A 12,859-nucleotide genomic window follows, 5' to 3' on the forward strand; every position below is an offset into this window, starting at 1 on the left:
AAATTTTTTTTCAAAAAAATTTTTTTTCCTCTGGTATTTGTCAAACACCTCTACTTTTTGTGTTTAAGAAATAATCCATTTGGAAATTTATTTTTATGTATGTTTAATTTGGAATTTAATATTTTCCTTCAAGTGGATAGCACACTATCTATTTATTATGATCTGTTCTTTCAGTGTTCTCTGAAAGCACCAATGTCAAAAAGTCCTTTAGGTTTTCAAGGGGAAAACATTTCTGTTATCAAGATTAGAGATTGTTTATTTTTATATAAACAAAAGCATACTCCAAATAAGCTCTTTCATGTTTCTTGTCCTGACAACCCACAGGGAAAGAAAACATATTTTTCTTGTTCACACAACTGCCTATGTAAAATGCAAGATGTTAAATCTGATTGGTGTCTTAAAAGCCATTTAGTAGTTAAACATAATCCAAGCAAACAAAGGCAGGGAAAAGATATTGATTTTGTGTCACACAAATGTAGGTGAAACATCTAAGCCTTGAATAATGCTCCCAGGGCACTTTTCGATGTGATCAGGCAAAGCTGGAGAACACGTCGTATTTAATGATGTGAGAACTCGTTTCTCTACAAGGTCAATGGTATGTGCTTAACCTTTAGGCGCTTGGATGGCCAGCTGCCCCACTGGTTTATGGAGCGGAGGCCGACATGATTGCGGATTTAGGGCAGTGATGACTTGATCTTGCCAGTGCTTGATACTCTTACTCAGACACGGTGAACAAATCCATCTCAGTGGCTGTAGCCTGTACTTTTCTGAGCTGTCCATGCCTATCTCTCATTTCTGACTTACCTCCTGAGATGAAAGGAACACAGCTGCCTTTGGAAAATAGAACTTCTCTCATCATCGTGAGAAAAAAAAAAAAAGCTTCGTTTTGATTCAGCCTCTAAGGTCTTAAACAGCCTCCAAAAGGCAAAAACAATATCCACATGACTCTAGATCAACACTGCTTTTTATTTCTCATTTTGGCATAAGTTTTCACTTTGTGCATTCGCTATTTTCCTAAGTTGTTCTGAAGAATGCCAGTCCTTTGAGACTCTGCTAGGAAGGAAGGAGGGAGGGAAATAAGGCAGGGAGATGTTAAGCTGGCCGAGGTTAGTCATGTTTGGGGCATAGGATACTCTCTTTTTGGAGACTCACAGTACACATCAGCAATTAAAGTTCAGCCCCATCAGTTAAGAAATGTGCTTGATTAAAAACCTAGGATTTTTTGATTCATATTTGAATCCACAACCTATGTTTTAAAAACATGTAACATCTCTTATTTGGTAAATGCTCCTATTTGGTATATCGCTTTAAAATTGTTTGTAAAACAGAACTTTATCACTGAACGTTCTTTTTTAAATATTTATTTATTTAGCTGTGCTGGTCTTAGCTGTGGCACTTGGGATCTTCAATCTTTGTTGTGGCAGGCGGGGTATTTAGTTGTGGCATGTGAACTCTTAGTTACGATGTATGGGATCTAGTTCCCTGACCATGAGTTAGACCCAGGCCCCCTTGCATTGGGAGCACAGAGTCTTAGCCACTGGACCATCAGAGAAGTCCCTGTTGAATATTATCATTAATTTCTATCATAAGCCAAGAGGTGACTTCTAATGGAAGGAACAAACCAACCATAAAACATCATAAAAATATCAAGGAGGATTTCTAGTCTTCATATTAAAGCTCAATGCCCACCTGTATCCTTATGCATTTAATGCTGTCCTGTGTATCTTTTGAAGAAGTTAGTCAGGCTAATGAAACATTCAACTCTGGAGCAGATGGGAACCCAGCCAAGGCATCTGAAGAGCTCTTTCCCAGACAAGCAGACTAAGATCTAGAAAAGCTCAGAAGATAGGCAAAAAAGAGGTTTGTGAGGACATCTGGACACTAAATCTGCTTTCCTTTAGTTCTCTCTGGTTTGTCCTTTTCTTTATGACAGCTTAATCCTCAAACTAGAGTCCTCTGCAGTTAGGGCCTATACCCATTCACAACAATGTTGGAGACATTTTTCCTGAAAATGTGGAAAAACCACTTCCCCACCTCCTGAGTGGTCTAGTCTGTCTGAGATGAGACCTTTAGATTTTCCCAGGCTGGTGTTCCCAACAGAGTGACTGATGCCCAGAGGAGAAATTCATGAGCCCAAATCATCCACCTCCGAGAAGTGCAACTGTTTCAGAGAACAAAAGTCTTTTTAGTATCTATTGATATGATCGTACTACTTTTCTTCTTTAATTTGTTGATGTCATGACTTGCACTGAAAGACTTCCTGATTCTAAATTATCCTTACATTTCCAGAGTAAACCCCATTTGGTCATAGAGCGTTGTTTTCATATACTGCCAATTTCCCTTTGCCAGTACTTAAGTCTTTGCATTTAAATTCCTGAGTGAGATCAGGCTATAGTTTCCTATTTTTATAACATTTCTGTCAGCTTTGGGAATTAAAGTTGTATTGGAATCAACATGAATTAGGGTACTTTCCAACTTTTTATTATGGTCTGAGTTATTTCGAATTATAAAGGAATTATCTGTGTTCCTTCAAAATGAGACAGAACTCAGCTGTGAAACTCTTTAGTTCTGGTTCTTTTAAAATAGATTCACAATCATTTTTACATCTTCTATAACTGGTGGCTTTCCAGGTTGCTCAAACAGTAAGAAAATCTGCCTGCCATGTAGAAAATCTGGGCTCAATCCCTGGCTGGGAAGAGCCCCTGGAGAAGGAAATGGCAACCCACTCCAGTATTCTTGCTTAGAGAATCCCATGGACAGAGGAGCCTAGTGGGCTACGGTCCATGGGGTTGCAAAGAGTTGGATACGACTGAACAACTAACATACACACACATGATGACTAGTCTATTCAAGTTTTGTCCTGTTTTGTAATTTCTTTTACAAACTTTAAAAAATAACTTTATTTACATGTCACAAAATTCAACTGCTTTTAGTAATGTGTAGTTTTAGAATGTACAATTCTGTAATGTTTAGTAATATAGATCAATTTAAATCACGTATATTTTTCTCAAAGATATCCATCTTCTCCAGGTTTTTACTTCCAGAGAATTGCTCATAATATTTTCTTATAATTATACACCTCCGGAAATGTTGGCTTTCAAATGAACATGCCCCTATGAGAGAAAAGAGAAGGAAATGGTGATGATGCCTGAGGGAGTCAATAAACTAGGGGGGACCATATTTACTGAAAGAGCTGAACAATTTTTAAGCCAGGACCTATAAAGTGCAATTTTTTAATATTCCTGATTGGAAGTGTTTTCTGGCTGGTAGGAGAGCTTAAGCACTCAAGTTTCTTGGATCAGAGCTGAGACAGAAGTTTCAGAACAGGAAGCCAAAGCCACAATATCTGGCACTTTCTGTTTCTTAGTGGTTTTTTTAATTGGCCACTTCCTTCAGTTTAAAATGTTTACAATAACACCAGTGTGTTTTACTACTTTATAGGGGAAAATTTCACTGTAGGTGTAACCATTTGTCAAACACTGTTTAACACCAAGGATCCACTAAATTGAAACTTCCACCTTAAAATCAAACTTGTATATAAAATGTGTAATACCACTAAATTGTAGAATAATTATTCATGTGGGTATGTTGCATACAATGTAGGATGAACCAAAGCAAATATGAATTTATGCTTTATTTTGAAAATCAATTTTATTGACATATAATGTACAGAGTAAAATTCATCCTTTCCAGTTATAGAGTTTAATGAGTTTTTGCAAATATGTTTAGTTTTGTTACCACCATCATAATCAAGATATAGAATATTTTTATCATCTCCAAATTTTTCCTCATACCTCTTTCTAGTCATTCCTCTTTCCCAACTCACAGTCCCTGGCAATCACTAATCTGATTTGTGTCTCTCGAGTTTGGCCTTTTCAAGATTGCTATATAAATAGAATCATATATTATTAAAATACAGATTTAAACACTTAATTTAGGTTTTCATTTGGAATTTGAAAACTTTATGTACACCTTAAACTTTGAGAGTCTAGAACTGGAGGCACTGAATCATAAATTTACTTTTTAAGATCACAATTGTTTTTTTTTTTTTGCTAAGTCGCTTCAGTCGTGTCCGACTCTGTGCGACCCTATAGACAGCAGCCCACCAGGCTCCCCCTGTCCCTGGGATTCTCTAGGCAAGAGTACCGGAGTGGGTTGCCATTTCCTTCTCCGTTTAAGATCATAATAGTACCTTCTAAATTATTGGTTATTAAAAGTATATTTTCTAAATTACTGGTTTTCAAAAATTTATTCTTAGAGTTGACTCATCTGTTATTCAGCCACATTATCTGAATTTAGAGAGATCGAATTTAGAGAGAATAATCTTAGAAAACCAGTGTGATTGATATCCTCAAGAAAAAAAAAAAAAACCTTGGAGGTCAGTCCTAAATAAAATCTTGATGGATTGCTTTATCTGATTTAGAAAAACAATTTTGGAAAGAAAATAAAAGATTTTGATGAAAAAACAAATAGAAGCATATAATATAATATCTTTTGTGCCCTGCATCAGCAGTATTTCTGAGATTCGTTTATGTCATTGCATGCATCAATTCTTTCCTTTTCATCACTGAATACTATGCTGTGGTTTGGAGGTACCACATTTTCTTATCCATTCACCGTTTAAAAGATATTTAAGGTGTTTCCAGCCTGTGGCAACTATGTATAAAGCTGCTTTAAACAGGGTTTTGTGTGCATATGTGTTTGCATTTCTCTTGGGCAAATACCTAGGAGTGGGATGCTGGGTTGTGTGCTAAATGTGTGTTTAACTTTATGAAAAACCACCAACCAATATTCCAAGTGATGACTTAGCATTTTGCATTTCCACCAGTTCTGTAAGAGAGTTGGAATTTCTCCATGTCTTCACCAACCCCTTATAGTTTCAGGCTTGTTAATGCTTGCCCATTCTGGCATGTATGTAGTAGTATCTCATTGTGTCTTAATTTGTATTTTCTAATGATTCATGTGTTTATTTGCCATCACATCTTATCTTTTGTGAAGTAACGGTTCAAATTTTTGCCCATTAAAAAACTGACTTGTTTTCTTATTATTGAGTTCTAAGTGTTCTTTATATAGTCTGGGTAAAATCTCTTATCAGACATTTGTTCTGCAAATATTTTTTCCCAGTCTGTAACTTGTCATTTTATCTTCATAACTGAGTCTTTAGAAGAACAAAGTTTTTAATTTTGATAAAGCATAATTTATCAATCTTTTACCCTATCTTTGGTTTGCCCTTCTTGTGTTCTAACTAAGAAATCTTTACCTAAACTAAGGCCATACTCTTCTTCTAGAAGTTTTATAGTTTTAGATTTTACGTACATGTGTATGAGTCACCTCAGGTTTATTTTATATACAGTAAGAAGAACAGATCAAGGTTCAGTTTATGTTATTCAGTTGCATTGTTTTAGCAGACCTTTGTTGGAAAACCTTTCACCATTGAATTACGGTGGCTTCTCTGTTGATTATCAATTACCATATTTCTTTTGGTCTCTTTCTAGAGTTTCTATTCTATTCCATTCATCTATGTGTCGATGCATGCATGCATGCTAAGTTGCTTCAGTTGTGTCCGGATTCATTGTGACCCTGTGGGCTGTAGACCTCCAGGCTCCGCTGTCCAAGGGATTCTATGGGCCAGAATACCAGAGTGGGTTGCCATTTCCTCCTCTCTGGGATCTTCTCGACCCAGGGATCGAACCTGCATCTCTTATGTCTCTTGCATTGGCAGGAGGGTTCTTTAACCACTAGTGCCACCTGGTAAGCCCCCCTTCGTATCTATACCTATGTCAATACTACATCACCTTCATCATTGTAGTTTTAGAGCAAGTTCTGAGATCAATTAATGCAAGTATTCCAATTTTGTTCTTTTCAAATTGTTTTTTCTCAATCCTCTATTTTTCCATATAAATTTTAGAATCAGCTTGTCAGTTTCTACCAAGAAGCCTGCTGATACTTTGACTTGCATTTTGTGGATTATAAAGATCAATCTGGAGAGAATTAAGAGCTTAGCAATATTGAGTCATCCAATTTATGAACACACTACAGCTGTATTTAGGCATTTTTTCATTTCTCTTATTGCTGTTTAGTAGTTTCCAACATGCAGCTCTTGCACTTATATTGTGAGATTTATCCCTGTTTATTTTTAATGCTACTATAAATAGCATTTAAAATTTTTTTTAAATGTCTAATTGTTCATTGTTAGTGTATAGAAATAGTTGATTTTTGAATGTTGACTTGTCTCCTCTGACCTTACTAAGCTTACTTATTCTAGTAGTTTTTTAAGTAGTATCCCAATGCTTTTTTGAACAAGCTTATATCAAAATACAATTGTGATCTTGGAAGTGGGGGCTATTTATTTTTTGTCTTATACATGTGGGCAACTGATTATAGAATGATAGAAGATTTTTGTAAGCCCTACAATGTGTGTATGGATTTTGAAGCTGACTATAAAATTCCTGGAGATCAAAAAGGGAGTGGACTTCAGTCAGTAGGCTGCAGAGAGGGATGGTGGGGGGAAGAATTTGGGGAACTTCCAGGAAAGATTTAAGACCCACTGGTATGTCCTGATTGTCAGTATGGGACCATATGCCTTATACTAGTGTTTTATAAATTGAGTTCTGGGATGGTCATGTTCTTTTCCTTCTCAGTAAAAATTCCACGATCAAATAAATTTGGGGAAAACTTCATACTGTATCCTCCTCTTGGAATTTTACAGTGTCTGTTAGCGTATTAAAGGCTGTGAGAAAACCTAGAATAAAGATCCATGTTTACACAGCTTTGTTTAATCCAGCATTCCCCAAACTCATTTGACCACGGTACCCTTGTTTAGTATAAACCCTCCTAATAATCCAAAAGCTCTTTAGCTCATGCTCTGCAATATACACTCAGGAAAATGCTGCCATGAATAATTCTATGATCTCTTTCTCACCTTCAGTATGAGAACAATATTCACGTAAGACTATTAAGGGAGAAGTAGCTGATTGCTACAAAATGCTCTGAGCAATAGAACGTACTTAGAATTCTGTAATGGAGAGAGGTTTATGTTTTTGATGTGTTCATTTCCTTCTGTTTTGACTTAGAAATGATGGGCAAATATTCTCCCAACATTTGGTATGGAATTAAGCCAAAAGAATGATTCTCCCCCGCGCTACAGTATTGTTTGGTCTTTTCTCATGTTCTCTCCTTTGCTTGTACTTCTGTCTTTCTTGTTTTGCTCTGATTTGTTGTAACACTGAGCCATCAAACTGTAAAAAAGGTTTTCTTCATGAAGCATTCTGCCACCTGCTTATGTGCTTTGTGTAGTGATCAGGGCAATAGGAGAAAAATAGATACTGTACATCTTTCAGAGAAAATTATTTTCTAATGATTGACAGCCTGCAATTAAACCAGCAATAAAATAAACAACATTTGAAGTTTTTAGTGTGAAGCAGCTTGTATTATAATTGATCATATTTGAGACAACAGCTGATATCAGGATTTACCTAGATCCTTGATGCGAAGTTGTAGTTTTTAAGGAAAGTGCAGCTGGAAACCTGCTCCAAATTGCCTGCTTCTGTAATTAAAAGTATAAATGTTTCAAGTCGAATTCATCCTATTAGTAAGATTTTAGGAAACAAAAAGTTAATTTATTCACATTCGATATGGTCTGTAAATGCCACCATTATATGCCTTCCACTGGCCTTTGATTAGCTATGGATTAATAAAACTTTTATACCTCCTTTGTCAGCCTCATTTTGAACTCTGTTTTTGCATACTGTTACTATTAAATAAATGAATTAGTGTCCAGAAATGTGTCATGCATATTACCTAGCAGCAGGAAGCATAATACAGTGGTCAGCTCCCCAGGAGCGTTATAAATCCTAATGCGCTCGGTAACCTGCTCACGAGGACCTATTAAAAGCATGGTGATTTAGTGGAGCTGTATTTGTGCTTAACAATGGAATTTTAGTTAATTCAAAACAATGTAAATCATCTCCAATTACAGTATTTGAATATTCACAGTTGCTTTACACGTACACCTACGGTTGCTATGTCAAAAAAAAACAAAACACAAAATCCCGTTTTTTAAAAAAGCATCGTTACTCCACTCTTGCCTGGAGTAACATTTAGGCAGGTTTTAGTAGCTTATGTTAGAAGTAGCCAACCCTGGAGAACAGTGTTTATCTGGCACAGCTTACTATCTCGCAGCCACAGCAGTTTAGGGCTTCCAAAAACGTGGCAAGCAAGGGAAGCAGCGGGAGCAGGGGGTGATGCTGTTGTACCTGAAAAGCTCAGGTGAGCGCTGTAATTGTGCTGGTGAGATGCTGTCGCTGCCTGTGTTCCCAGAGGCAGCTGAGGGCTTTTGTGTTGCTGCTGTTATCAAAGTCATTTCAGAGCCGTGTCAGTAGATTCTTGATACTAGAAGGGCTGCTGCGTCCCTGTGGGTACAGCACAGACCAGAGAGGATCCTCGGGTTTGAAACAGGCTCTTTTATGCTCAAGGTCTCAGAGAGCCTGTCTGTGAAATGATGATTAGCTGTCCAGCTGGCAGCAACCAGTTTCGGCGTTACAGGCCCTTGGCACTCTGTCAGAATCGGCTTGGACCTCTGCATCGGAGAGGGGACCAGCCCACTCGCCCTCCTTTCCACGGTCTTTCCCAAGAGGTGACAGGAGGGGAATTAATGAGGAACAGGGTGAACTTTATTGAAGGAGTTTATTCTGTGTCTTGTGGATCTAGCCATTTAGGGACAAAGCACAACTTTTCTGGACTTCCAAAGAAATCCGGGGTGAATGTAGCGCTTCTGTTTGGTGAAAAACAAAACCTGAAATGAATGCTGTTAGACACATTTGTTCATAGTTTGCCAGTGGGCACAGTCCATTTTGTATACTATTGTCATTGTTTGCAGTTTCACCATCAGTTGTAGTCAGTGATAGGGAGGATTAGTTTTGCCATCAGCAAGCCTGGATTCAAAACTTGGTTCTGTCTCATAAGCTGGATGCCCTTGGGTGAGTTGCATCCCCTCCCTGAACCTCAATTTATCCATCCCAGGATATAGGCTTCTGTGCAGGTATGTTGCTTCAGGTGTAGAGTGTAGATTAAAAGAAGAGATGTACATAAAATACTCACAGGATAGTTACTGCTGTTTTTATTGCTGATTCATAAGGTATATGATTGTGTTGTGGAAACATGGGCTGCATTAGAGGTATATGTCTGAGCAAGGTGTCTCTTGCCTTGATTTCATGTAACAATCATAATTTTCTCTTGACTTTGTTTATTCTCTCCCTCCATCCATTCAGCTGTCCATCTAGACATCCAAATATCCATCCCCCACCCATCCAATCAGCAATACATATGTAAGGCTAAAAAAACAAACAAAACTTGAAAGACTACCAAACAGGAAGTCTCTTCTTACCTCTGTTTCTCAGATCCTCTTCTCTTATCTGCAGAAATGACTACAGTTACTAACTTCCTCTTTGTCCTTCCAAAGGTATTGCCCATACAGGCACATAGAGCATACTCCAGAAGCTGCAACATTCAGAAAGTTAGCAATATATCTTGTGAGCTTTCCATATTAGTGCATCTCATCTGCCCCCATTTTCCATAATATTGGATGGTATTTTGTACTATGGGTGTATCTTTTATAAGCTTTTAAAATATATATATATTATTTATTTATTCATGGCTGCATTGGGTCTTTGTTGCTGTGCCCCAGCTTTCTCTAGTTGCTCCTCAGCATGTGGGATCTTCCTAGACCATGGATTGAACCCATGTCCCCTGCATTGGCAGGCGGATTCTTAACCACTGGACCACCAGAGAAGTCTTATAGATGTATCTTAATTTATTTAGACAGTCCTCTGTGATGGGTTCATCAGTTGCTTTTAATCCTTAGCATTTACATACAGTGCTGCAGAGAATTTCCTTCTGTGCACACCTCTGCAAACAGAAATGAATATGGCTGGATATCCTTACAGCAATAGGATCAATTCCTGGAGGTAGATTTTCTAAGTCTGATTTTTGTAGAAGTTGTGAAATTGCCCTAAAAAACTGTACAAATCTACCCACCCTCCAATAATATGAGAATACTAGTTTCCCCACACCCTTGCTGTTTTGTGTTGACTTTTAATGTAATTTAAAACCTCAATAATATTCTGAAGCTTTGTGCAATAGTCTGACCATGTTAATTTGCATCTTTATGAATTATTGACTCTGTCCAGAACCTATATATCTACACAATAAAGTGCAGGAGTCAAATGTTAAATTAGTAAAAACAAACAGAACCATATACTTTTAAAAATGGAGGAAGCTTTGAAGTGGTTTGATCCAGCAGAAGAAAACCGGGACTTTTGGTGCTCAAGTGACATCTTTAAAGTCACACATTAATGGCGTTTATGGCAGGTGGAGGTGGGGCTTGGTTCCCCTAATTCAGGCCCATTCCTCTTTTTTATCATGTCACACTGTTCCCAGTGTGTGAATATCCTTATGCTGCATGGACCAGACTGCTCCCCCACATGTGTAATACTAATCCTGGTCTCATTCAGAAGCAGTTGTGATGAAATGGGAAGAATGCTGAATTCAAAGTCCATGACCTATATTTTATGGCTGAGCAACATTCCCTTATATATATATATGTACCACATCTTTATCCATTCATCTGTTGATGGACATTTCCTTGCTTCCAAGTCCTGGCTATTGTAAATAGCCAATGAACATGTGCTGCAATGAACATTGGGGTACATGTGTCTTTTAGAATTGTGGTTTTCTCAGGGTATATGCCCAGTAGTGGGGTTGCTGGGTTATATGGCAGATGACCTCCTCATATAGAAGAGCAGAGGGAGGCTCAAGAGGGAGGGGATTTATGTATAATTATGCCTGATTTGGTCAAAGCTATGGTTTTTCCAGTAGTCATGTATGGATGTGAGAGCTGGACCATAAAGAAGGCTGAGTGTCAAAGAATTGATGCTTTCAAACTGTGGTGCTGGACAAGACTCTTAAGAGTCCCTTGGACAGCAAGGAGATCAAACCAGTCAATCCTAAAGGAAATTTACCCTGAATATTCATTGGAAGGTCTAATGCTGAAGCTGAAGTTCCATTTTTTGGCCACCTGATGTGAAGAGCTGACTCATTGGGAAAAGAACCTCATGCTAGGAAAGATTGAGGGCAAGGGGAGAAGGGGGTGACAGAGGATGGGATGGTTGGATGGCATCACTAACTCAATGACATGAGTTTGAGCAAACTCAGGGAGATAGTGAAGGACAGAAGCCTGGCATGCTGCAGTTCATAGTGTCTCAAAGAGTCGGACTCGACTAAGCGACTGGACAACAGATACGACAATGGCTGATTTGTGTTTCTGTACAGCAGAAACCAACACAGCATTGTAAAAATTAAGAAACAAAACAAAAAAGTCCATGACCTAGGTTCAGATCCAGCTTTGTCATGTATTGATTGTGTCTTTGGACAAGTTTCCTAACCTTTCAGGGTATCAGAATTCTCATCCATAGAACAGTGGCGGTGCTGTCTATTCCATGATACCTGTATGGAGTGTTTTGCTGAGTGTCCTGGCAAAAATAGATGTTCACTTTTTGTTTTCTAACTGTTCATTTGCATAAGTAATTAGTAACATTTTCATATTCCATTAGAATGATTGCCAAACTATTGCTTATACTTTTGGGTTTTTAAATTCTAAAATGATATTTCATTAGTTCAGTTCAGTTCAGTCGCTCAGTCGTGTCCAATTCTTTGCAACCCCATGAACTGCAGCACGCAAGGCCTCCCTGTCCCTCACCAACTCCCGGAATCCACCCAAACCCATGTCCATTGAGTCAATGATGCCATCCAACCATTTCACCTCTGTCGTCCCCTTCTCCACCTGCCCTCTATCTTTTCCAACATCAGGATCTTCTCAAATGAGTCAGCACTTCACATCAGGTGGCCAAAGTATTGGAGTTTCAGCTTCAACATCAGTCCTTCCAATGAACACCCAGGACTGATCTCCCTTAGGATGGACTGGTTGGATCTCCTTGCAGTCCAAGGAACTCTCAAGAGTCTTCTCCAACACCATGGTTCAAAAGCATCAATTCTTCGGTGCTCAGCTTTCTTTATAGTCCAACTCTCACATCCATACCTGACCACTGGAAAAACTATAGCCTTGACTAGACGGACCTTTGTTGGCAAAGTAATGTCTCTGGTTTTTAATATGCTGTCTAGGTTGGTCATAACTTTCCTTCCAAGGAGTAAGCAAGCGTCTTTTAATTTCATTGATGCAATCACCATCTGCAGTGATTTTGGAGTCCAAAAAAATAAAGTCTGACACTGTTTCCACTGTTTCCCCATCTATTTGCCATGAAGTGATGAGACCGGATCCTATGATCTTAGTTTTCTGAATCTTGAGCTTTAAGCCAACTTTTTCACTCTTCTTTCACTTTCATCAAGAGGCTCTTTAGTTCTTCTTCACTTTCTGCCATAAGGGTGGTGCCATCTGCATATCTGAGGTTATTCATATTTTTCCCGGCAGTCTTGATTCCAGCTTGGGCTTCTTCCAGTCCAGTGTTTCTCATGATGTACTCTGCACATGAGTTAAATAAGCAGGGTGACAGTATACAGCCTTTACATACTCCTTTTCCTATTTGGAACCAGTCTGTTGTTCCATGTCCAGTTCTAACTGTTGCTACCTGACCTGCATACAGGTTTCTCAAGAGACAGGTCAGGTGGTCTGGTGTTCCCATCTCTTTCAGAATTTTCCAGTTTATTGTGATCCACACAGTCAAAGGCTTTGGCCTAGTCAATAAAGCAGAAATAGATGTTTTTCTGGAACTCTCTTGCTTTTTCCATGATCCAGCAGATGTTGGCAATTTGATCTCTGGTTCTTCTGCCTTTTCTAAAACCAGCT

General features: G+C 38.4%; 2 long non-coding RNA genes across 3 annotated transcripts in view; one reads left to right on the forward strand and one right to left on the reverse strand.

Annotated features, from left to right (window-relative positions):
• LOC139185249 (uncharacterized) overlaps positions 1 to 12,859 on the forward strand; it is a 102,653-nt gene that overhangs the window by 44,362 nt on the left and 45,432 nt on the right. The window lies entirely within an intron of this gene.
• LOC139185155 (uncharacterized) lies at positions 2,920 to 8,420 on the reverse strand. Its single transcript, XR_011568683.1, has 3 exons — positions 8,256 to 8,420; positions 7,476 to 7,546; positions 2,920 to 3,113 (listed from the first exon to the last, which is right to left on the reverse strand). It is a non-coding gene; the product is annotated as an uncharacterized lncRNA (long non-coding RNA).

The sequence above is a fragment of the Bos indicus genome, chromosome 10, assembly GCF_029378745.1.
Source record: "Bos indicus isolate NIAB-ARS_2022 breed Sahiwal x Tharparkar chromosome 10, NIAB-ARS_B.indTharparkar_mat_pri_1.0, whole genome shotgun sequence".
Lineage (NCBI taxonomy): Eukaryota > Metazoa > Chordata > Mammalia > Artiodactyla > Bovidae > Bos > Bos indicus.